The sequence below is a fragment of the Rattus norvegicus genome, chromosome 15 (assembly GCF_036323735.1).
Source record: "Rattus norvegicus strain BN/NHsdMcwi chromosome 15, GRCr8, whole genome shotgun sequence".
NCBI classification, from domain to species: Eukaryota; Metazoa; Chordata; class Mammalia; order Rodentia; family Muridae; genus Rattus; species Rattus norvegicus.
In genome coordinates this window covers 76,104,265-76,129,282 of record NC_086033.1, presented here as the reverse complement: position 1 = coordinate 76,129,282, position 25,018 = coordinate 76,104,265, and the positions used below count along the sequence as shown (strand labels likewise).

Genomic DNA, 25,018 nt, shown 5'->3' with positions numbered 1-25,018 from the left:
ATGCTTTATGATTATCTGATTTCTTCTGTAGTCATTAGTATGTCCCCTTTTCATTTCTATTTTTGATATTTTGGATCCCTTCTCTCTACCCTTTAGTTAACTTGGATAAGGGTTTATCGATTTGATTGACTTTCTCAAAGAACAAAATCTTTATTTTATTGATTCCTTGTATCTTTGTTTCAATTTTAGCCCTAAATATGATTATTTCTTTCCATCTAATCATTTTTGAATATATTTTTATCTCCTTTTTTCTAGAACTGTGACTATTAACCTTTCTAATGTGATAAAAATAAAATTATTTTTACTGCAACTACCAACTGTAATTTTGCTGCTGTTATGAATTGTAATGTAAGTATATGAAGGCAGGAATATCTGACATGTGAGTCCAGTGAAAGAGTCATGACCCACTTGTTGAGAAATGCTGTTCTAGACATTTCAGATGTGCTGTTAGGCACTGCTGTGAAATCTCTCTAAGTTTTTATGTAAACATTTTTGTGCTATGAACTTCCTTTCTATAACCACCATTGCACCTTCATTAAGTCCCATAAGTTGGATATTTTATATATTCATCAATTCATTTCTAGAAAGACTTTAATTTCTGTCTTGACACATTTCATTAGGTTGTCACTTGTCTAATTTCTCTGTGATTGTGAGCTTTCTTAGGATTCTGCTGGTTTTGATATCAAGCTTAAATCCTTGGTGATCATAGGATACAGAGTGTTTTTTTTAATATTATCGTATCTATTGATACTTGCTTGGATCAAAATATGCATTTGCCTTTGAAGAAGTTCCATGAGATGCTGAAAAAATATATTCTTCTGTGCTTGGGTGAAATATTAGGACCATCTGTTTTATAAATCAGTAATTTTCAGCATTTCTCTGTTTAGTTATTTGTTCTGATGACCCGTATGTTGGTGGGAGTGTTATTGAAGTCTCTCATGATCAGTGTGCAAGGGTCAGTATGTGATTTAGATACAGTTGTTATTTTATAAATGTAGGTGGCCTTGTGTTTGGTGTATAGAGGTTAAGAATGCAATATCTTCCTGGGTGGATCTTTCTTTTGTTGTTTACAAGGCCTTCTTCCCTATCTCTTCTGAGTAGTTTTGCTTTGACTGAAGTCTATTTTGTTAGATACTGCCATGGCTACACCAGCTTGCTTCTTAGGAGTTTTCCTGTGCAATACATTTTTTTTGATGTTAAGGTGTGCTTCATACATGCAGCAAGGATGGATCACATATTTGTATCCTTTTGGTTAGTATGTGTCATTTCCTTTGCAAATTCAGACCACTCATGTTGAAATATACCAATAAGCATTATTTGTTAATTCCTATTAATTTGTTTTGGTAGTTGTTGTTATTGTGGTGGTGGTGGTGATGGTGATGGTGGTGATGGTGGTGGTGGTGATGGTGGTGGTGGTGGTTGTGGTGGTGGTGGTGGTGGTGGGTGGTGGTAGTGATGTTTGTGTGTGTGTATGTGCTTTATTTCTTTTTAGTTACTACTCTTTGTGTTTTCTTGGAAGTGGCTAACCTCTTAAGTTTGAAGCTTTGTTACTGTTTTTGTCTTCCAGTGCCTTCTCTAGGGATGAATTTTTAGAAAGATATTGGTGAAATTTGGTTTTACTTTGAAAATTATCATTTTCTTCTCTATTAATTGAAAGCCTAGTAGTTTCAGATGGCATTTATGGTCTCTCATGTCTGTAGAAGAAATACCCATTGAGAAGTCAGGTATTACTCTAATAGTTTACTAATGTGTTACTTGTTTTCCCTTTACATCTTTTAACTCTTTCTTTGCTATGTACATTTAAAGTTTGGATTATTACGTGCAGACAGGCATTTCCCTTCTAGTCTAGACTATTTGGTGCTCTGCATGCTTCTCCTACCATAGTAAGCATTTCTTGTTTTAGGTAGGGAAATTTTTCTGTTTTGTGTCTGGTGGTTATATTTTCTGTGCCTTAGACTTAGGTTTCTTCTCCTTCCTAACCTCTTACTCTTCTTAGGCGATTCTTCTCATGGTGTCCAAGATTTCCTGGATATTTCTTCCCTGGAATTTTAGACTGAACATTTTCTTTTACTGAGGTATCCATTTCATCTATCACATCATCAGTGCCTGATCATTTCTCTTACATTTTTTTTGTTTTCTGTAGCTAATTTTTGCCTCTTATTTCCTACTCGAGTTTTTCAACTTTTCATTTTCAAATTTCTCTCAGTTTGGGTTTTTTGTATTATATCTATCTCCAGTTTCTTGTCTTAGATCATCTTCTTCCAGTGTCTGTTTTGTTTTCATACTGTGATTCATTTCCTTTATAAGGGGCTCTAGCATATCCATCTAGGTATTATACACCCCTTTCTGTGTTTCAGCTATGACGTGCCTATAATATTCAGGGCTTGTCCTGCTGGACTCAAGTTCTCACATTTTGTCCTGGCTGCTGTTAATTGCATTTTTACACTGGTTTCTAGGCATCTGGCTTCGGAAAGATGGTAATTGAAGGTGCTGATACCTGGTCTTGTTTTCCTGAATGGAAATTTTGTCCTTGGGTTTCGGTTGCCCTCTCTGGTTCTTAGGAGAGTATAGTGGCTATGTGTTGCCTGGTAGGAAAATTTTCCAGGATACTGAGGTTTCTGAGTAAATTGTTTTTCTTGGTATTGGGAACTGATACATAGGAATTGGATAAACCTGAAGTGGTTCCTAAGGGGGTGTACAGAAGGGGGGAAATCAGGGTGTTTCACCAGGATCCTCTTAGTCTCTTGGGAATGGGACAAAGAGTAAGTAGAGGCTCCATTAGGTAATTTTCTACAGAGTTGGGGATGAGACTGGAGGATTGTTTATAGAGTAGAGAAGGGGGAATGACAGTCAAGAGTTCCCCTACCTGCTACACTAGGCTCCTTGCTTCCCTGGTGGGTTCCCAGAGAATACGTGCATGAGGTGGAAGCTATGGCAATAGGTTTAGTTGGGATGAAGCGTTGAAGAGAAAATCTGGGTAACTTGCCAGAGCTGCAAACAGAAGGGAGAAGAAATGATAGCCTGTGGTCTGCTACAGAGATAGGAGTAAGACTAGAACACATATGGAGTATGGTGAGAGTCTAAGATCCACGGGTAGGCTATCCGCGGGTGGCATGAGAGTTCCCAGGGAGTGCATGCTGGAATTAGAGATTGGGATAAAGCTATGAGAAAGAAGAAGAAAGCTTGAGGGGAAGATATGTGATCCACCAGGAGATAGATGTTGGGAGAGAAATAAGGCCTCAGCAGGTCTTCTTCAACAGAGATAAGGATGAAAATGAGAGATCTGAGAAAAAGGATAGAGGTGACGATCTTCTATCAGCCTACCTGCTTCTCTGGCCAGAGAAAACCACTTGTTAAACTAAGTATTAAGGAGAACATGATGATGTAATACTTATCATAACTATCTAACAATTAAAGTAGAAGATGAAATATATTTAGTATCACATTCACCTAAGGCCATGTGTATTCCAATATGTTTTTGTGTAAGCATTATAAGTTAATTAAGAAAATATTATTTATGTAATTAAGACCAAAAGTGTGTCATTTAGATCCATTTAGGAAGACAGAAATTACATTGGCTATTTCATCTAAGGTATTAAGAACTTTATATGCAGATACAATTTCTTCTAATCCAATCTAAGTACTGATTCCTTCCACTCCACTTCTTTTAGTCCATTGCAATAACCCCTGCAGCACATTTCCGTAGCAATTTCATACACTTATTGTTCCTTACCTACACCGTTCAGCTTTATGTACATGTGTATCAGGCTATCTAATGCAACGTAATAGCTTCTTGAGGTCTGCAACCTTGAGCAAGAGTTACTTTCCATCCAATAGTTGTTTCTTTTCGATATGAGCTTGATTTCTTCATTCTATGGCTCAAATACGTAATGTCTCCAGCAACAAGGTTTTCCACACATTCTGGAGGGTAACCTAGAGCCTCATGAATATCAGGTTGAGGTTCGTGTCCTCTGGAACCTCATTGACCACTAACTCAAAGAGATAGACTATTCATGTCACTCGATTTTTAATGTACTATCTGACACAGGCATATTCCTCCCTTACAGAACGATGGAATTTTCCATTTAAACGCCTTTTATAGGTACAAATATTTCAGAAAGCATCAGCAATTATAGATTTAGATGCTATTTTCAAGTCTTTAGTGTCAGTTATGCTTCCCCATATACCCTTCTTTACCCTGACCTCCCATCCTGTCCAAGTCTAAGCCTTCTTGTTCCATTATTTCACTTTCTATGCTCATATTGGTAAACTGCTTAAGAAATAGAGAATATTTTAAATGGGAACGTGGTTTACACTGTTATTATCTCTAAAGCTAGATAGCAAAGATAGGTCATCAGAAACTTGAAAGTAGAGAATGTAAATTGGCCTACATGTCTATTGAATGTGTATCAAATAAGTTTAGTCTTTCTACCCTAAATATATAGTCCAATCCCCTGTACCACTAATGAGGACTCTGGACTTAGAATTATAAGTTTAATTAGTAGTGTGTCTTATGAGATTTAGTGGGTAGAGATTATAGAAAGAAGCTAATGTATTTAAAACATTTGATTATCAATTGGAACAAACCATTACAATCTAAATGAACCATCATCAATTATATAATGTTAATAGCTGGCAATACTTCTTTTCTCAAAATTATAGATATGTCATTGTAGTGTCTCATCCAAGGCTTGAGCTGTCATATGTAAAGAAATAAACAGAAAAAAAACCGTATCCCATCTACCACCAATGGTCTAAATATCCCTGTAAATAAAAGCAAGGAGAGACATCTACCATAAAAGAGAATGCCTGCACATATTTCAAAGCTAGATGGTGGACCTTAAATAATTACGGAATGAGAAAGCATGATGTTATTTACATTGGTTTAGAAGGACAGGCACATCATAGAAATCATCAAGAATTGTTTTAAATTTAGTTTCACCATCATAAGGATATTGTAATGAGATACAAAACCCAGATTTCATGGACCCTCTTGATGGATCAATGTAGATTAAAAATTATAATAATCATTAAGTATCATATTCATTAACATAAACTTAGAATAACATACGTTGTTTCTTAAATTTAAATTTTTTTCAATAGGTTTTAAGTGTTCAGATAAATCTTGTCCATGTAAACTTTAAAATGTGCCACCTGTGTAATTCCTCATATATTCTGCACTTATGAGAATCATAATATTGCCAATATATTAAACTCTTAATTTATTTGTTTCGCTACCTACCAGTGACATGTCTCTTAAATTTTTGTTTAAGATTAATACATTAATGTAATGAATCTGTTAGAAAATCTTACTTTTACCCCCTTATGAGCCACATATTTTAATCTTGTTGTATAGTGTGAGAATGTGGCTACATATAAATGCATGACATCACCTGAGAGTCTCCCTGGTGGAGTCAATAAAAGCCCAAATACTCTCTTGAGGAGAAAATGCGACTTTAGATGTGTAGTAATGTTTTTACCTTAACTCACCTTATAAATCAACTTGCCCAGAACTCACTGAGGATTTTTTTTTGTATTCCTGTTTAAGTTGATTATCTGACCAGCCCTTAGGCCAATTCTGTACACATCTACTATTAATAAGGTGTTTGTGCTCTGAATAATGCATTTCTTGAAACGACATACATAAAATTTTATTACAGGCATTTATTATATAAATTTAGATGAGAATCCCTTTGCTTTCAGTTGCAACGTCACCCATAGATGTATTTTATACATTTATAGAAAGTATCCAGTAGTGTCGTAAAAGCCTTATAAAACAGAAGACACTAAATTTAATTTTTATCTGGTATATTTCTATGGGAATATCCTATATGCTGACCACTGATGTGTCAAATGTCACCTGCAAAATGAACTTTTCTTCCTTTTTAGATCCCTGGGCATTTGTACTCCATATTGTAGTGAGGTACTGTGTGACTCGAGACATGTCAATATGTTCTCCACTCTCTTCTAAAGCTGTTAACTGGAGCAATGCCATTTGGCATACAAATATGTCTTACATTTGGAAGCTCAATTTCCTAAACACCACTTCCGCTTCATGTTACTGATATGAAGATTAATTAACCAGACGCAGGCTACGACGTATTTGTCTTCCATCATGTAGATGTATGACATTTCTGCTTAGGATCGCACAGTTGCATAAAAAGTGGAGAAAAAACAAGGCCAGGGAAAATTCTATTTAGTAACAATAAAACTGCTGACCAAATTCGGTGACATTTGAATGGACAAACAACCAGCAAATTCTACACTGAGAGAAGTTTCAGTTAACATAATTAATCATTATTTATGCCCAACAAATATTTTTTCACTAAATATGTGTTGATGACTACTATACTCAAGTCAAAATAAATAACCAAGGGTGGGTAATCACTGGACTGTAAAAAAATAAAAGTAATAAAAAATAAGTGAACAAAGAAATAAAAACAAACAAGCAAACAACAATTTTAAAAAAGCAAGAAAACAAAATACAAGAAGAGTCTAGAATCCTTGAGATAAAATGTTCTGAGAAGTGTTTCCTGAGAGTCATCACAGAGAATCGAGTTCAGTGGTGGCCAAGGTTGTATCATATGTTGGCAGCAGAACATGAAAGAATGAGAGTTACCCAGATGCTACTGGTATAAAGGCATGAAGGGGTCATGGAGGGTAGCTGACGCTTGGCACTGTGAGAATACAGGGGAGGCCGTTAGTGAAGGTGAATCCTCAAACCATCTGAGACCCAGGAATGACTGTGTCACGGAGAGAACTTGACACTTGGTACTATGAAGAGAGTCTTTGAAGGCTATAGACGAATGCACATTCAAGTTCCAATAGAGGACCTCAGCAGATTTGGAGATGTAAATAGCATTAAGTATTTAATTTTGATTTTTACAGCTGGAAAGACTTTGAATTTTCAAAGAGATTTTGGACTTTCAGAGAAACTGGATATTTTAAAGGGAGTTCTTAAAGACGGTGGGACATCTTCTTCTTCCTCAGGATTCTCTAAGGTCCCCTGATGTTTGGCTGTGGGTCTCAGCATCAGTCTTCATCAGTCACTGAGGGAAGCTTCTCTGATGACATTGATTCTAGGCTCTTGTCTGCCAGTACAACAGAATATTGTTAATACTGTCAGGGGTGGGCTCTCTCTCATGACATAAGTCTAAAGTTGCACCTCTCAGTAGTTGGTTATTGCTTCAATTTCTGCTCCCTCATTATCCCTGCACATCTTGTAGGAAGAAAAAAAATGTAGGTCAAAATTTTTTGTGACTGGATTGATGTTCCCATTCCTCCATTAGAAATCTTTCCTGGTTAAAGGATCTGGGCATCTCAAGTTTCACAAACATACTGTCCGTTTTGAAATCATTAACATATATATTAAAAGCAAAACTTAAGAGATTGCTTTTCTTTTACATTTCTACATATCTTGTTATCTGTTAAAAGTCTTTGTAAACAAAGAACATGTCTTCAAAACCGAGACCAATGCATGCAACTCTGAAAAACAAAATCCATTAGTATTTTGCTTCCAAAAGCCTGTGATTGTGAAGTTCTTCCTGTAAGTTGAAAAGGAATATACAGGTTTAATTTTCTTTAAAATTCGTAATGTAAACATCATATTAACTATGGACACGGTGTCTCCATGCAGTACAGATCCTTTGGTAAAAGACTTGATATACCACGAGTACTGTCTATTTTACTTCCTAAAAATTCACAAGCAATGTCTCAAATGGTAGAAGAATTATGCAGGACTTCATGGTACAAAATGAGGCTAGCCAATACTTTAGATGACGTCTTATTAAAAAGTGTGGGCTTTATTTCTCATGTGAAGCAAATATTATCCAAGTGTAGAAAAGTGCCACAGTATCTTTCCCACGTCAGTGGGAGAACACACTTTTTATTTTTTTTTATTTTTTTATTTTTTTATTTTTTTTTTTTTTGAGCTGGGGACCGAACCCAGGGCTTTGCGCTTGCTAGGCAAGCGCTCTACCACTGAGCTAAATTCCCAACCCCGGCAGAACACACTTATTTTGTGAGATGTCATATTTTCAATGCAGTAAAAGTAAACGTATCATTTGGGGTAGTAAGAAAAGCATGCTTATCATGACTGTACATATTATTACATTATGAAGCATGAAAATATGTCATTTTATATTTAGTATATTAAAGCACTCAATACTCAATACTCAATATATATATATGTACTGTATTGAGTATATATATATACTGTATTGAGTATATATATAGTGTGAGTATATATATATATATATATATATATATAGTGTGTGTGTGTGTGTGTGTGTGTGTATTTTTGCCTTGTTCCTGTTTCCTTCTAAAGAATTCTAATTTCTTTGACTGTAAAATATGTGGTTTTATTTTCCCAATGATGATTATAGTGATTAAGTTTATTTTTCTCTGAAATATCAAGAGAGATATTATAGTAATTTTCAGATGCAGAAGTAGCTGCTAAATCTTATCCAAATGTTTATTGTGAAAGGGTTGAAATAATCTGAAAAGGGTAAATTATTTTTTAATTCATATGTTAACCCTAGTCTAGCAAAATAGTAGGGGAGTAATATTTTGACATTGGATTTGATTGGATGTTTTTGATTATCAAAGACTGGGCTGTCCGTAGTAGCAGAAGTCCACTACTTTTCATCCTACCTACCTCAGTCAATGTGCATACCTCTTGAAAAGAAGAAAAATAATAAAAGATTATGTTCTGTAACTGACCCCAGCACCCTGAAACTTTCCAAAAAGCTTGTACAAAATTGTCACAGAATGCAGTCAGGCTGGTATTCGAAGACTAAGGTGCACTGCCCCACACCCCGACCAAGATTCTTCAAATTCATTCTAAACAGGCACTAAGACATACTTCACCAAGAAATACATTTTTTTTCCTTAGTAGAAAGAATGTGATGGAGAGTTCCGGAAAAGCTTATTTCTGACCCTCATCTTGACATGTATAAGCAACAATATCTTGACAATTCAGTTTCTGCTTTTGGAGAAAAAAAACAAACAAATAAGTTTCCCTTCGGTGACCTTAAAACTTCAGCTAAAGTGACTTTTAAAATTGCTCTAGTGGCCTGCCAGCAGCACTTACACCTGGTGTCTTTCCTTTTGTTTCTATGTCCGGCTCTATTCCTAAGCTGCCTCGTGTCTGCTCTATACCTTAATTGTTGGCTGCTTGTAAGATTGAAGTGGCTGGCATGGCCCTTTATCCAAATAAGAAGTGAATACAGCCTTTTACACAATTTTAAATTGTGTTTGTTGAAAGAATAACTGACCGTTAACCCCTCCTCAATTCTAAAAATCTAAACATTTATGTGCACTGTCACATAATTTTCTCCTAACATTTAAAAGCAGGCTATTTTATAAGTCCATACTCCATTCTTGTGTGGGGATTGTTCCCTGGCAGGCGCCTTTAGATTGCCTAAGAGTGTCCCTGTGATAAAATTCCACAGACGGATAAACCTCATCAAATTCCCTTTCTGTCTTCAATTTTCAAAGGATACATTTCTTTCAATTAAAAAGATAATCTCCAGGATATATACTAAGTCTTTATGTACAAAAATAAAAATGGAAGAAAATATGGGGAGTGGGGGGCCAAGCAAAAAAGACAAATTCACTACAGTTCCAGTCTGCGCCCTGATTTTTCTCAAGTAGATGGCACTGTTTTGTCAACAGCTCCATCTGCAGACCAGGGACAGCTGTGACTCTTGCTTAGTGATGAGGTCACTATGCGTCTGCTCTCAACCTGCAGTCTGTCTATTCAAATTTGATTTGAAAGGCAACACCTGATGTCATCATTTTTAAGCTAATTTTTTTTTAGCAATGTCAGGTTTTGTATGATTTCTGAAAGATAGCTTTAGGCTCTGTCACTGGAAATTTCTAGAGAGGGGAGGAAGGAAAAGCCAGCTACGAAGCAGGGTAAACTTTTCCAGCAGTTGTTTATGCAGACTATTAATCTTTCCATTGTTTTCCTGAGAAGACATGATTTCTGGGTACTTCCCCCACAAAGGCTGCTTCCAAGCAGCTGTGGTTTCATCACTCTCTCTAGTGACAGAGGGAGAACAGTTCAGGTCCCACTGCCGATGCTGCAGTCTCAGTGCGTTAAATAATGTGTGCTCTAAGAGCAAAAGTGTCAGCAGAGACTCCACGCTGAAGGAGAGGTTGAAAGGAGGACTTCCAGCTCAGCCACACTTAAAAGTCCTTGGACGTAGAGGTCTGTATGTTTGGAACACTAGAGGGCTGTATAAGTCTTTATTTTATTTATTTTTATTTTTAAAACCTTTAAGGGTAATAAGTTTCTGGGGAAGATGGAGTGGATATGAGCTGATTTAAAATGAAATCTGAGTAATTGAAAAACCAAAGAGAATGAATTAATCAGGGTAACACACCTCTAATGAGAAACATATGCATACACACATGCACATATAACACACACATTCTTTACATAGTGCTTTGATAGAATAATTACTATACTTGAAATCCTTGTCTAACGAACCTATTGGTCTTCAATGGGAATGTATTTCAAATTGAAATAATTACGTTTTTTCCTACATGTAATGTATTTTATGTGTAGCTAATATATTTATTCAATAGAAGATTAAGAGCATGAGCCAAAATCCAAAGTTATAGTGAGGTTGCTGTCATTGGAAACCTAAAATAGGTAATTGCTGACAAAAAGCTTTGAAGACATGCAAGGGCTATAAAACTGTAGGCTGTCTATATTATTGCTATGGGTCATATTGTTCCATGGCGTAGTGATTTGCAGAGTCGTTTTGCTAACATTGGGAACTCTGTTAGATTATCAAACTCTGCACCTTTACTAAAATATTTGATGCTAAATAAGGATATAATAATGTATACTACTTTTCAATTATTGTTGGCATCATCGTTATTATGTGCATTTAATTATAAATAGATTTGAGCATTCTTTATTTATGCAAGAGGAATATATATTAATACTTTATACCTAGACATACATTCTATTTAAGAAGTAGACATCGTACACCCTAAAATCACCACTACCGAACAAAAGTTAAAAAGATCAGAGGACAAAAGCCAATGCATATGATCCAAATAGTTTAATTATCATGTGCCTAACATTGCTACTATGATGTTGAATAAGGGAGAAGTTATTAGTGCTACAGGGTGAAAGACAGTCATTCTTAAACATGTCTAATAAAAATAATAGGATGAAACCAAGTACATTCAGTCAGGACTATAAAACTCAAATCCATTGATTTGTAAACACAGAATGGTGATTAAGGAAGTTTTAGCAGAAGAAAACATGAATGAAGGCATCAGTAGAGAAGGAAGTATTAGAAAAACCTTCTCAATGAAGGTGACCATTAATAAAGAGGCTTTGGGGGGTTGGGGATTTAGCTCAGTGGTAGAGCGCTTGCCTAGGAAGCGCAAGGCCCTGGGTTCGGTCCCCAACTCCAAAAAAAAAAAAAAAAAAAAAATAAAGAGGCTTTGGCTTTTGGTAACATGACAAGATAGTCAAATAATGAGAAGACTTTTTAAATATAGCATATGCCAGACATAGGTAGAAAACAGCATCACTGAATTCAAAATTTTAATTTGTTTCTAAATAAAGAGTTTTGGAAACTTTATAACCTAGGAACTACTAACAAGAAATACAACGAAGATTAAGATGTTTACTTATTTGTCTGTTTAACTATTGCTCCTATTTTTATTGAAAAAATAAATTCTTCTCTTATACAATACATTCTGACTCCAGTTTCCACTCCCTCCGTTCTCTCAGCTCTCCATGCACCTCCCGTCTCTCTAGACCCACTTTCCCATCCTTCAGAGATTAGGTCTCCAAAGGACAACACAACTTAGGATAAAACAAGACTGAATAAGATAAGGGAAAGGTGCTCACATTCAGGCTGGATAAGGCAACACATTAGGAGTAAAAGAGTCACATGAAGAAACTACAGAGTCAGGGAAATGCCCACTCCTACTGTTAGGAATTCCACAAAATATCAAGCTAACTAGCAGCTATAGAGGACCTGGTGCAGACCCATGCAGGCCCTGTGGATGCCACTTCAACCTCAGTGAGCCAAGATTAGCGCTGCATAGTTTACTCGGTGGGGAACATTGTATTGGTGTCCTCCATTTTCTTTGACTCCTACAAGATTTCCTCCCACTCTTCTGTAGGTTCTCTGAGCTCTGAGAGAATGAGCTAAGGAGACTCCAGTTTAGACTCCTTCCCCACAGAATTCTGATTATGGATCTGTGTACCCGCTCCCATCTTCTGCCAGAGGAAGCCTCTCTGATGATGACTGGAGATTTTTAAACTAGTAAATGTTTCCGTTCTTAGTGGAGCATACTGGAGTCTAGCGTCATTTGTCATCACGATTACCACTTAGATAAGTAAACATGAAGACTCAGATGATATGGATGAAATATATGGTGAAACTAAGTCCATCTAGAATATAACATACGTTGCTAGGCAACGTGGCTCAAACTGGCCATCCCAGCTAGCATTCGGGAAGCTGGAGTTGAAAGACCACAACTCTGAGACCATCCTGATGTACATAGTACGTCCTGAGCAAACCTGTGCTATCTTGTGTGACTTCATTTCAACACACATGTCCCCTCTACACCCACTTCAAGTACTAGACACTAAGGTTTTAGAGAATAAATATGAAGTAGTGGCTATCCAATGGAGATGATACGCACAGAATTGAGCTACCACTATAAGGAAGGATGATAAATGCCAAGAAGCTACGAAACTGACAATGTGTAGTAAACAGCATTTTCTTTTTTAGAATCTGGAAAAATCCTTTGATACAAAAAAATAATGCTGTAGCAAAGCCTATACAATAAAATAAATAGAAAACCCATTGAAGCGATAGACAGCGATGGTTCTTAACGTATACACCAAGACTCTTATTTCAAATATTAGAGGCTGAATAACAAGACCATAATTTAAAATGCTATAAAAGTGACCATTGGGTATTACTTTCCATCCCTTTCCTAGAGCTTTAAACTTAGAGCACGTAAATCCCTTTGAACTGCTTTCTGGAGTAACTGGTTCCCACAGAAGCATCACTGTGCTACTCTTACAGGCACCCGATGGTTCACAGGTCATTTTTTATTTTCCTTGCAGCTTTGCTAACTGTAGATGATGCTCCTGCATGTGAGAAATCACCATATCTTTTTGTATGTGTAAAATTAAGAACCAATCATTTGCTTCCGAGTAGTCACTTATAAAATTTCCATTTCTCTGCTTTCTGCCTCCTTCTCACATTTAAGTATGGAAGCCACAATTAAATCTTCCACAATCTGTATTGCTCAGAATACTCTCTAAACCATGTGATGTTCACTTTGCTAGTTCTATGCCCTGCCTGCCAGTATTGCTTTAGAAGGAAGGAATAAAAGGCTTTATAGAAACCTTCTACAAACTTAAAATAGTTTTTTTATTTGTAACAAAATTCTTACTTACCTTCCTCCTTACCTTCCTCTTCTGCTTTCCAAATCTTCCCATGTACTTGTACTTTCTTACCTATTTCAAATATATATATATATATATATATATATATATATATATATATATATTCTTTCTGCCTTATGGTACTTGTATGCATATATATTTCAGGGCTGACCATTTGTAATTGAATAACCATTAGGTTTGCTCCTCTCTTGGATAAGGTTGCTGTTCCTGCTCTTGGCAGTTCTTAGTTCTCCATCATTCTTTGTCTAAGCCCCTTCCACATGTTTATTGGTATTATCATTGTTCAGTTTATGTCTAGGCAAACACGTTTATGAGACCTTATAATTGTAAGGGTAAATGGTCTCAATGTAAATGACCTCATCGCCAGTTCTTACAATCTTTCTGCGTGTACTTCTGCAGGGACCCCTTCCAAAGAGCTGGTGCTTATAAGAAAAAATATCAAAGCCCAGCAAATAGTTCTTATATTAAGATATATATTTAAGGGGTTGGGGATTTAGCTCAGTGGTAGCAAGCGCAAGGCCCTGAGTTCGGTCCCCAGCTCCGAAAAAAAAGAAAAGAAAAAAAAAGATATATATTTAAAATAAGAATAAAGAAAGGTTTTTGTAAACTCCGTTTATCCTTATCTACACTTTCTCAAGGGTAATATAATATCTATTTTAGCTAATGGATTTGCAGGCATTTCCTTGAGTGGTTTATTTGCCTGTTTTAGATAACCTCATTGCATATCAAGGTTTACTTCTGAATTAAAAGGAGATGTCAGTTAAGCATTATATAGATGAGTAATCTCAATGTTGTTTAAATTGAGCTACAAATAGACAAGATAACAGTCCTTTATGAATTATTCTTGGCTAAAACAAAGCTGGCATTTGAATTCGGTAGATGACCAACATTTGTATAGATAACAACAAGAGGCAAAGATTTTCAGTTTAGCTTTGCCACATAGAAAAAGGAGATGTACTCCAGGCTAAAGCATGAGCTCTATGTTCACTCTCAGGTTTTAAACTCAAAATCAATTCCCGTATTTTATTCTTACTGAAGAACGTTTTTCTTCGAATCCCGTTCCCCTATCTGTAAACCCCAAATGGGTCCACCTATCTGACATGGTTGGTGTGAGGACAAATGAAGTGAATGTGAAGCACTGTGTCTGCCAACATCATGAGTGGCAGGTGTTCCTCTCCAGATAAGTCCAGGGAACATCCACTGGACTGAAGCAGACAGTTGACACGGGAGCAAAATGAGATAGTGCGATTCCTGTGCTGTGTGCTTAGTGTGGGGGACACTCACTGGGAACACTTGGAAAAGTCCTCTCAGTTTTTTTTCTGTAACTAATGCCTGTTTGATTTTTGAAGCCAACGTGGTATCCAATAGCTCCATTGAGGACAACAGCTAATGAATGTTGACAAGCATGACTTGTCAGCTAAGCCATTTAAATTGACAGTGCGTCTGGGCTAAACTAGTGTTAGGCAGAAGTTTGTAAGTGCCTGCAAGGGAAAAGGAGAGAGAAATACAGAAACACAGACCACAAACAGAAAACACAAATGGGAAGTTGTCTTTTAGCCTTACTCATCACTGTAGAAGTGTCCTGCATTGTGGCTTTATGAGCCACCCACTTTCTGTGTCATAACAGGCTATAACAATGTATTTAAATGACAACTGCCACAGCCAGGAGATGTAACAAGGCAGTACTCCCTAGAGGCACTATAAAGTGTTCTGGGCAAACCTTTACCATTTGTTTCTAACCACTCTGTGGACTAATAAAAGCCGGTGAAAGCAAGAAATAGAGGGGCAATGCCATTCTCTCTGCAGCTGTTCATAGAAGACCATGATTTCCCCTGCACCTGAGATGTGTGACCGTACAGTGTTGTTTTTCAAACTGCCCATGGAAACAGAATGGATCCCAGGGCCACCAATTACATTCAAAGCTTCAAATGAGTCAGCTTTGAAAGTAATTAGATAAAGAAAATTAATTCCAGTTGGGAACACATAAAACATTTCATTTGGAAACCAACATGAATAACATTATTACTATGGTAAATATACAATATGAAAATCTAAAATTACAATACATTCTGACTTTAATATTTCCATACAAATTAATGTTTTGTTAACTCTCTGTAATGTGTGCAATTGTCAGGAGACAAAACAACAACCAGAATGGAGCATGCTCTTTTGAACAAAGCCTTTGGGCAGAGTCAAAGTTCTAGACCCGGGGTTGGGGATTTAGCTCAGCGGTAGAGCGCTTGCCTAGCAAGTGCAAGGCCCTGGGTTCGGTCCCCAGCTCCGGAAAAAAGAAAAAAAAAAGACTCTGCCCCAAAGTTCTAGACCAAGCTAGAATGAGGAAAATATGCAAAGACTGAAACAATTTGACAATCTATGCCTCTCTCTGTTTCTGTCACTCTCTCTCAATCTCTCTCTCTCTCTTTATGTGTATGTATGTGTGTGTGTGTTGTGTTTCTCTCCCTCTTTTCTTTTTCCTCCATTACTTTCTATTTCTTTCTCTCATCTATCTATCTATCTATCTATCTATCTATCTATCTATCTTTCTATAGATTATAGATGATAGCAAGTGATAAACACAGAGAATACAGATAAAATGTACATAACCATGTAGATGTACATTAATCAAGCATCCTCAAACGAGTTTGTATTTTCCTAAGGGATCAAAATTCAATATTGAGAATACAAATTGTTCTATGTTGTACAGTCATGGTGCCCTAGAAAGCCATGTCTACATAAATAAGTATGTTATATTTGCACTGCAGTAAAATTTTATTTGGTAAGAATGACTAGATAAAAGTATCTCGAATAGTAAATATACAGAAAATTAATGAGGAAGACTCAACAGTAAAATAATGAGGGGGAAATAGATCTAGGAACACCAATAAAGGATTGTGGGCTTTAATAATGAAAAGCTTCCCGTCAGATCCCATAATTATAAATTAGTGATCATGTGACAGAAAGATCACAGTAGCTACAAACCAAAACAAAATAAAACCAAATAATCATCTGCATACATGTACACAGGTGCCTGTTTTTTTTCTATATAAATATATTGGTACACATACTAAGATCTTGTTGACCAAACTTGAGTAGAACATCACAGATATTGATAAGGCACTCATTACATGCTTGTCACAGCTCTTCTTATATACAGACAAATTTATTTATTGTGGAATGAAGGCGGATGGTATGTTTCCCTGTCAATAGCAGAGTTGATGTTAGAAGTATCAACCAGGGATCTGTAAAGACAGGTAGCAGACATAACAGTGCAAAGTGCTGTGTAAGGATGCTTAAAGAGAAGCAGGAGGTAGATCGCCAAAAACGTGGGAGGGCGGAGTTCCAACAAGAGTAGCCAGACAAAACTCCTTGCTTAAGAGCAGTGTAACCTGCACACAACACACAAGGGATCCAGTGGAGCTGAGGGTTCCATCTGTCAAAGATTTTCTGAGACTCCGAAGCAGCACACAAGTAGGTGGATGAAAACTGCATAAGCCATCAGAAGCATTTTGAAGTATTCCCCCACCCCACCCCCCAAAAATAGCAAACACAGAGTGTTTTACAGAGAGTTTTACTTTAAGTTTGTATGAGTAAAGAGCAGAATTAGTTCAAATTAGATTTCCATTGCTAAAGGAAGCATTTCCATTGTTCTAAACCAATACTTTCCAAAAATATCATGTTTCTGTTTAGAACGAAAACTAAAAAAAAAAAAAAAAAAAATCAGAATTCAGGCTTGGCATATGCTATCCAGAAATCTGAGAGCTCAAAGCAATGCATACAAGCAGCATACTGTGATAGGTGACATTTGTTACACGTTTATCCAGGGTGTTTGGGGACAGTTTGAATTCAGAAGCTGGGGACATCTGCTTTGAATTTCTGAAGCAAAACCACCAGCTGATGTTGGAGGATAGAAACAGAAACAACTGAATATAACCCGCGATGTTTTCCAGGGATGTGGATTTTCTGTTTGCAACAGAGTATGAATAACTTCATTTCTCATGTTGATTATAATCAGAAACTGAAGGCACATCATGAGCTATATTTAAAGTATCTTTGGAGCCCATATTTCTTTTCCTAGAGTAATGTTTCAAGTGAGTCAAGTATTTCCAGCCATTTTATTTAAAAAATGACACACATCTTTAATTAAATAGTTCCAGTGAGCTATTGATAATTTATTAAAGTTAATGTAGTAAATAACACTAAATGATTATCTCAAAATATAGAGGCCATTGTATTTTGTCCTGCAGGGCTTGGGTCTGAAAACCTGGTTGTTGTTGGAGCCTTGTGTGAGGGATGAACTAAGAACAGACACATAGATAGGTATACAGAGAAGCCAAATGGTATGGTCTCTGCTTGCTCTAAAGGAACACTACGCACTATGCACAAAACAACAGGATTGTCTCTTGCAGCGTATGAGAAGAAGTAAGTTTCTTTTGGTATGAAGTGCTAGTAGAGGAGTGCCTCAGCCTCAGGGTGCAGTCACCAGGGAGGGGGGATGCAGTAGTTGATAGTTCTAGCACAAACTGATAAACTCTTCTTAAAACCCCATAATTGAGAACTGGGAAATTTCGCATTAACATAGAGGAGGGCTTTGCCACTTTCCCTGAAGCTGAGACCACATGGCTCTGCCCAGGTCAAAGGTACGGATTCACTCAGCTTTCATTCATTTCTTGACTATCCACTCACCTTGCCTCACCATGCAGTCAGTTATTCAAATGCTGAGGCAGAACAATAAGAACTTCACTGATATGGAAATGTTGTATACAAAATGTAAGGATTTTCTACAGTTAGCATCTAACATCAGAAGAAATTCTTATTGTCAATATATACGATAAAAATGAACATTTACTATACAAATACCATTTATTTATTTACTATTTATTTTTATTTGTGAGTCTTGTTTTTTCTTCTTCACATTGAATGATACTGAGTGATAATATATTGAAAACACATGTAAATAAAATAACCAATTAATAAAAAAGTCTCTCATCATATTTTCTTGTATTGTGAGACTTTTAAATTTTCTTTTGATTTTGTACTTTCATAAGTCGATCCTTTCATATATAGTGCACATTATTATTGTTTGTTAATGGTCCTTGACTTCATTTAGGAAGTTATAAAAATTATAGAATGCCACTAATCAATACAAGGAATAATTAAGTTTCATTTTGTTTTATAAAAGTAACCCAAGAATGAAGTCAAGGATGGAGAAAATATTCAGACTTGTCCAAATATCTGTGGTAAAATAGATAAAATTTTACATGCTACTTTTATATAAAGGGATATATGTGTTTTCCTTAATACTAATTCTGGTAAATTTGAGCCTGAGCGATGACTCAGATACTCTGAGTGCATGCTGCTCTTCTGCCAGACCTGGTTTTGGTCCCCCGGTTCCACATTAGGCAGCTGACAACTACCTGGATCTTCAGTTCATGGAAACTGGCATAGTAGACTCAGGGAGTACTTAAACACAGGAAGTACAAATACACTTTTATAAGCACGCAACATATAAATACATAAATACCTTAAAAAACATTCTAGAAAAAGTACATACTAACCTACGGAAAACACAGGGTTATCTAGATATTAACTGTATTGTACACATAAAGGCAGTAAAATTAGTTGATGGATTGATTTCATTCCCAACTGGCAAGATCTCATTAATCTCTGCCTCTCCACAGTGAAAATAAACTCTCCAAATAAATAGAATGCTCATTAATTACAAAGTGAGAAAACACTGAATCAGCACCTAAATATCTGTGAAGGGTTTTGCTGCTTTTGTGAAGACGGTGCAGATGAAACTAAAATGGTCATTGGTGACAATGTATCACACATAATGAAAAGGACTCTGGACATAGCTGATCGTCTTGAATATTTACCAAATACTATGTGAATCTCAGAAATGCACACACTGTGTCTTACAAAAAGAATTATCAAGGGGAAAAGTGTAAGCCTCAGCTAGGTTAACAGGATTCTATTGTAGTATAAAGAAGATATAAAAAAGAAAAGGCAATTTCATTTGATGTTTTACCCCATGAATCATCTGCCTTTAGTTAAGTAGAATTTTCAAAAGATCATTTAATTAGATGCATTCAAGACTTTGCCATGTATCAGGTGAGCTAATTTTCAGAAGCATTTGCATATAAAAATTATAGAAATTGTTCTTTTCAACATTGGGAAGAAATCTATGCGAATTTTATTGCTGAAAGTAATTACATCTCTATGTTCCAAGATAACATATTTAAATAATCTGTTAGGGATTTGGTTTTCAAATTAAATTACTGTAACATTAACATTGCAGTATTCATATAAAAATGAAAGTATCAGATACTTTAATTCTAATCTAAATCTTTTCTTCCACTCGTCTTTCAGGGAAATGCAATAATAATTTTTGAACGAAAGAATAAAACACACCTGAGAAGGTTACACTGAGTTCATGGGATATAGCAATCTTCGGCGTAAAAGCTTTCTAAAGCCCATTACTCCATTCTTTGCTTCTGCTTGCATATGTATGTGACTATAAATGCATATGTCATTACATTGTTCTAAATTCCACTGGGGCCAAACTTGTCAAGTGTTCAATTCCACCTGGCTCACAAAATAATTTAGGTAATTGTGTCATGGTATAACAGGTACTATGATACATTTGTACAATTACCAGAACCACAAATTGATTATATCTAAAAATGGTCATGAGGAAATTGTTTTCCAGATTATGAGAAGTGCTTACAATTGACATTTGAGAAAATACCAGGAGACAGCAATGAACTGCAAGGTTAATTTTGAACATCTGTGTAATCCCATGTCTGAGTGTTCATGGTGGGTGGGTTAAATGAGATGCATACCTTCCTCAATATTTGAATTTCAATTGGAGAGTGCATTCAGCCACCCAAGTTTTGATACTATGCCAAGGACTTTTTGTTTTGTTTTGTTTTGTTTTGTTGTTTTGGAAACTAGTGATCTGCCCATTCATTCTTCACGAGAGAATCAAATTTCCGTCTGGATTTGGAGTTGTTTTGTATTTTATGGATTTTAGTTTTATGTTAGTAACATGAATAAAAGACCTTGAGTATTTTCTAGCATTTCTATAGATACATACTCTCGTTTCAATAAATACCAGCAGAGATTTTCAGCAAGTTATTTTTTGAATTGCATCAATGCATTGCTGATTCTTTGTCTACATATGTGAGTTCGTTTTCAGATTAAGTTGTAAAAACAAAGTAAAATAGGCAGTGGGATGGATTCATTAGGGAAAGGGCCTAAGAATAAGGCCACCGTTGGCTAGCACAGCATCCTCCGTGTGAGCATGAAGCACATGAACACAGACAAGCAGACTACAGTGTTCTCTTCTCTCCTGTACTGAAATAAGGACTCGATTACAAACTGTGTTTTAAGTGTTCTAGAATGTTAATCACTTAGTTGTGAATCAGACAGGGAGAGTGTTCCATTCTTTCAAATCGATAGTTTTTCAAATGCATACCTACTTAATAATTTTATGTGCATGTGTGTATGCACGAGACTCTGTATGTGTATCTTGTGCAGGCAGGATCTCACCATGATCAGAAAAACATCCCTAGAACTGGAATTATGGGTTAATGTAAACCACCATGTGGTTTCTAGAAATCAATCTAAGTCCTTTGCAAGAGTAGTAATGTTCTGAAGTCCTTAACCGTCATTAACCCAACACCATGATGCACTAATTTTTTGGTTGAGACTATGACCTTACTGTAAACTTACAAAATGCATGCGTATGTAGATCTCATAAAGACCATGTCTTTGCACATCTGACTGTAACAATATTTATTGTAATGTTTACATTATATGACTGCGTATCAGGCTAATAACAATACCAAATCACTATAAAACCCTAAGTGGGAATTATAATATATCTCTCACTTTCTGATTCCTTGTCACTCTAATAACTTATTCTACTATCTCCATAAACAAATAATTCTTCTTTTATGTTCTAACTAAAGAGAAAGTCATCATGAAGGATGGCATGTGGTTTGACTTTGTTGATTATTAAAATTTTGGTTTTGCACTAAAATTCATTATTACAAGGATTGGATATATTTGAAAGGGAGACTATTCCATAATAAGGTTTTGTATGAATTATTTTGCAAAATCATAGTTTCTGATTCTGAAGCTTATCTTCTATCTCTATAAATATGCTCTCTCTCTCCATATATATATATATACATACATATATATATATAAATGTGTGTGTGCATGTATCTTAAAGAATACTTTCTGTTTTTCTTCATGAACTTTAAGTCAGTACCTGTTTGAAAATTGTTCTATTTGTAGAATGTTGGAAATAAGATTCAAATGATTTTTTTCTAAAATTACTTTCACTAATTGCATTATGAATATTCTATGACTCTCCTTGTCTATAGATTCACAGTAAAAAGAAAACATATTTTTCTTGTTTTTCACAGAATTGAAATTATTTTTAAACAAATAGTAAAAAAGTAAATCAATGTTTTCAGGAAATCAAAAATCAGGTGCTTCTTGACTTACCAAGTAAAGACACTTGCTTCTATCCTGTAGGACTTGAATTTGATCCCAAGAATCTATAGAGTTATGGAGTTAAATGACTCCTACAACTTGCCTTCTGATCGCCACACACTGCAATTGGGTATATAAACATATACACAAATAAATAGCTAATAGAAAATGGAATTATCACTAAAGTGAAATATTAAAAACAATTCAAATTTCTCCATGGTTCACACATTAAGGCTGCCTGTTTTTAGATACATGTTTATATACCTTTCGATGTAATTTGTTATTCTATGCTGGAAATAAAATCTTATAAACCATATAATGCTAAAAATAATTTCCAGCACAATTGACAGTTTACTTTTCATAAGTTAACATGGAAAATTATATCTTCTCATTTCAAAGTACTTAAAACGAATTTTGCATTGATTAGCTAACCTTTATAAGAATTCTATTATTTTAAAATTGCTGTCAGGGCATTGTGCTTAGCTTTCTTTTTCTATATTGCTTTATAAGGCAGTTACCATGACAGGTACTCTGATGGCTGTTACTCTTTAATGATTTCTTTAACTGTATACAATCCATTAACCTTCATAGCATTCCTGTGTCACTATGTATATCTTAGCAGTTTGATCTGTAAGAACTTTTAATCCATGTACACATTCAGGGAGTTTGAAAATGAATAAATATTGACATGTGAGTGTATGTTAATGCCCTTACAGCATAAGAGAGACTAAATATCTAAAATATTTTAGGTTTGCTAACTGCAATGGCAAGTCTATAGAAAAGGATGTTTCTGAAAATTGAAGGTCTATACTTTTATGGCTCCAACACTTAGAGAACAACATGCTCTGAGAATGGAAACAGTGTACTGAGAAGTTACAGAATGCAGGCCAGCTACCTATATTCAAGCACAAAATGATGCCTGGATTAACAGACCTATGTGCAGATTCTTCCGTAACCAATTATGTCTCACGTGTTCTTACACACATTTATAACCTTTTCACAAGCTTCAAGGTTACACGTGAACTGTGATCAGGAGTGTTGAAAAGACACAGTTAACTTGCTTTAAATTATTTGTAGTTCTTTAAGTAATACATTGATTCTGAATACAAGCAAAGTGTAAGATTCATCCTATTGAACAGAATTTCAGCCAATAGGCTGGCTCAGTGAATTAATGGACTTCCTGTCAAATCTTACCATCTAGATGAACTTGATGCCTGTGTCTCACTTTATAGAACAGAGAATCCTTCATGCTGTCCTCTGATATCCACGCACATGCTCTTGCAAAATCAGTTATTAAATAAATAAATAAATGAATAATGAATGCATGTATACAAACAATTGATACTTTTTAATGAAGTTTCGTTATTTTAAACATATAATGTATTTCCATTGAACGGTAGTGATATTAATGGTTTGGAAGTAGATATATTAGTCAATAAATTATGTGAAATATTAAATACTGATTCCCATTATTCTTCAAATATATTGTGCTAGGGTGAAAGTTCCTCTGGGATGCCATGCAACCCCTCATGAGGTGAGAGTTGTGAAAGCAGTGAATCTTCCGGGTGTAAAGATTAAGATATAATGGGTGAAGTAAATAGTGCACTCTGACAGCTGCCCCTTGACAAATTTGAAGCTAAAACAGAGCACTTATTTCCAAAGCTTAAAACTGCCTAGATGTACTTCTTCTATATGTGTGTGGGGAATGCCAGGAGTAATTGGGAAGACTCTGATGTGTGTAAATTTCTTACTGTAGTGCTAAGGAATTGACCAGCACTCAAAGTGTGATGTGCATTATGACAAATAGACACAAGTAAATTAACTATCTATGTCCATAAATATGAAAGTATACACAAAAGACTTTGAACAAGAGTTAAATTATTTGGTGCCAAAGCTATAATAAAGTGTAGGTATTCTCAATCCAGTTTTTACCACTCTGAAGATAGATGAGGAACTAGGGTATTTGGTATGTTAGGTCACTTTTTGACTGCTACAGGATTAAATTCTGCTCTCTCAGTAGACATAGTAGACACCATGGTGACCATTATGATGGCTCTTCTCAGTTGCCTACTTGGCTATCTGGAATGAACTACAATCAAGGAATGGGGAGCACACTAGTGATCTAGATCATGAGACAGAAAAGCATGTTTTGGTATAGATCTTGAGACTGGAAGACAAAGTTTTTGATCCAGATACTGGAGAGAGTTCACTGGCGGAAACACTGACTGTTCTTTCATAGGTATGAATTCTATTCCTATCATCCACCTAGGGGACTCAAAATTATCTGTAACTACAGTTTCAAGTATGTCTTCTTGTCTAGGTACTGCTTCTATGTGATGCCCAGAAATGCTTTCAGATTAACATCCATCCACACAAAATAAAAATAAAATTAAATAAAAATTTATGTGGTAAGTTACAAAAGAGTCATCAGTACAATTCTTTGCAAAGTCTTTTCAGTTTATCAGCTTGAGAGATACACTTGCATTTGTTATGTTTAAAATATTTAAAATATTTAATATTTAAAATATCATTGATATTTCAGGATAGTGATATCTACAGCTGTAGAGCAATCAGTTTCATGGACAAAAATCAAACCAGAAATAAAGACACAACCCACAGCCTTCTTTGTCATTTGAGTTTGAGTTTTATTCTTTAATAAAAGAAGTACACAAACTACAAAGACAAAAGCACCGTTTGCTTTCTTAAAACTCCTTTCTATCATTACTGATAAATTCTCTGAAGCTACACTTTAGCTTTCTTATATATCGCTATCAAGCTTCCTGGAATAATCCTACACAAGCCGGCAAAATAAGATTGGAAAAACAACAGGCTATATAAATCATGGAAGAGTAAAATTAGGATGTTATCAAAGCTGATTTTAAAGCTAAATATTCTTGAAGGGATTATTAGAAGGCATAATAATGTTTAATGTTACTTAGGCTTACTTTTTTGAAAGCATAAATTTACATTTTACATCTAAACTCAATCTAAGTTTTTATGTCTTCATAATAGGAAATTTGTTTGAGTTTTTAATGTAATGTTTAGAGTATCTTA

The 25,018-nt window shown here is 35.5% G+C and overlaps 1 protein-coding gene and 1 long non-coding RNA gene across 15 annotated transcripts in view; both read left to right on the top strand.

Annotated features, from left to right (window-relative positions):
• Pcdh9 (protocadherin 9) overlaps window positions 1-25,018 on the top strand; it is an 898,173-nt gene that overhangs the window by 517,362 nt on the left and 355,793 nt on the right. The window lies entirely within an intron of this gene.
• LOC120097141 (uncharacterized) overlaps window positions 1,505-25,018 on the top strand; it is a 49,755-nt gene continuing 26,241 nt past the window's right edge. The window contains exon 1 of the long non-coding RNA XR_005494384.2: window positions 1,505-24,203. This is a non-coding gene — a long non-coding RNA (uncharacterized LOC120097141). The remainder of the gene's footprint in view (window positions 24,204-25,018) is intronic.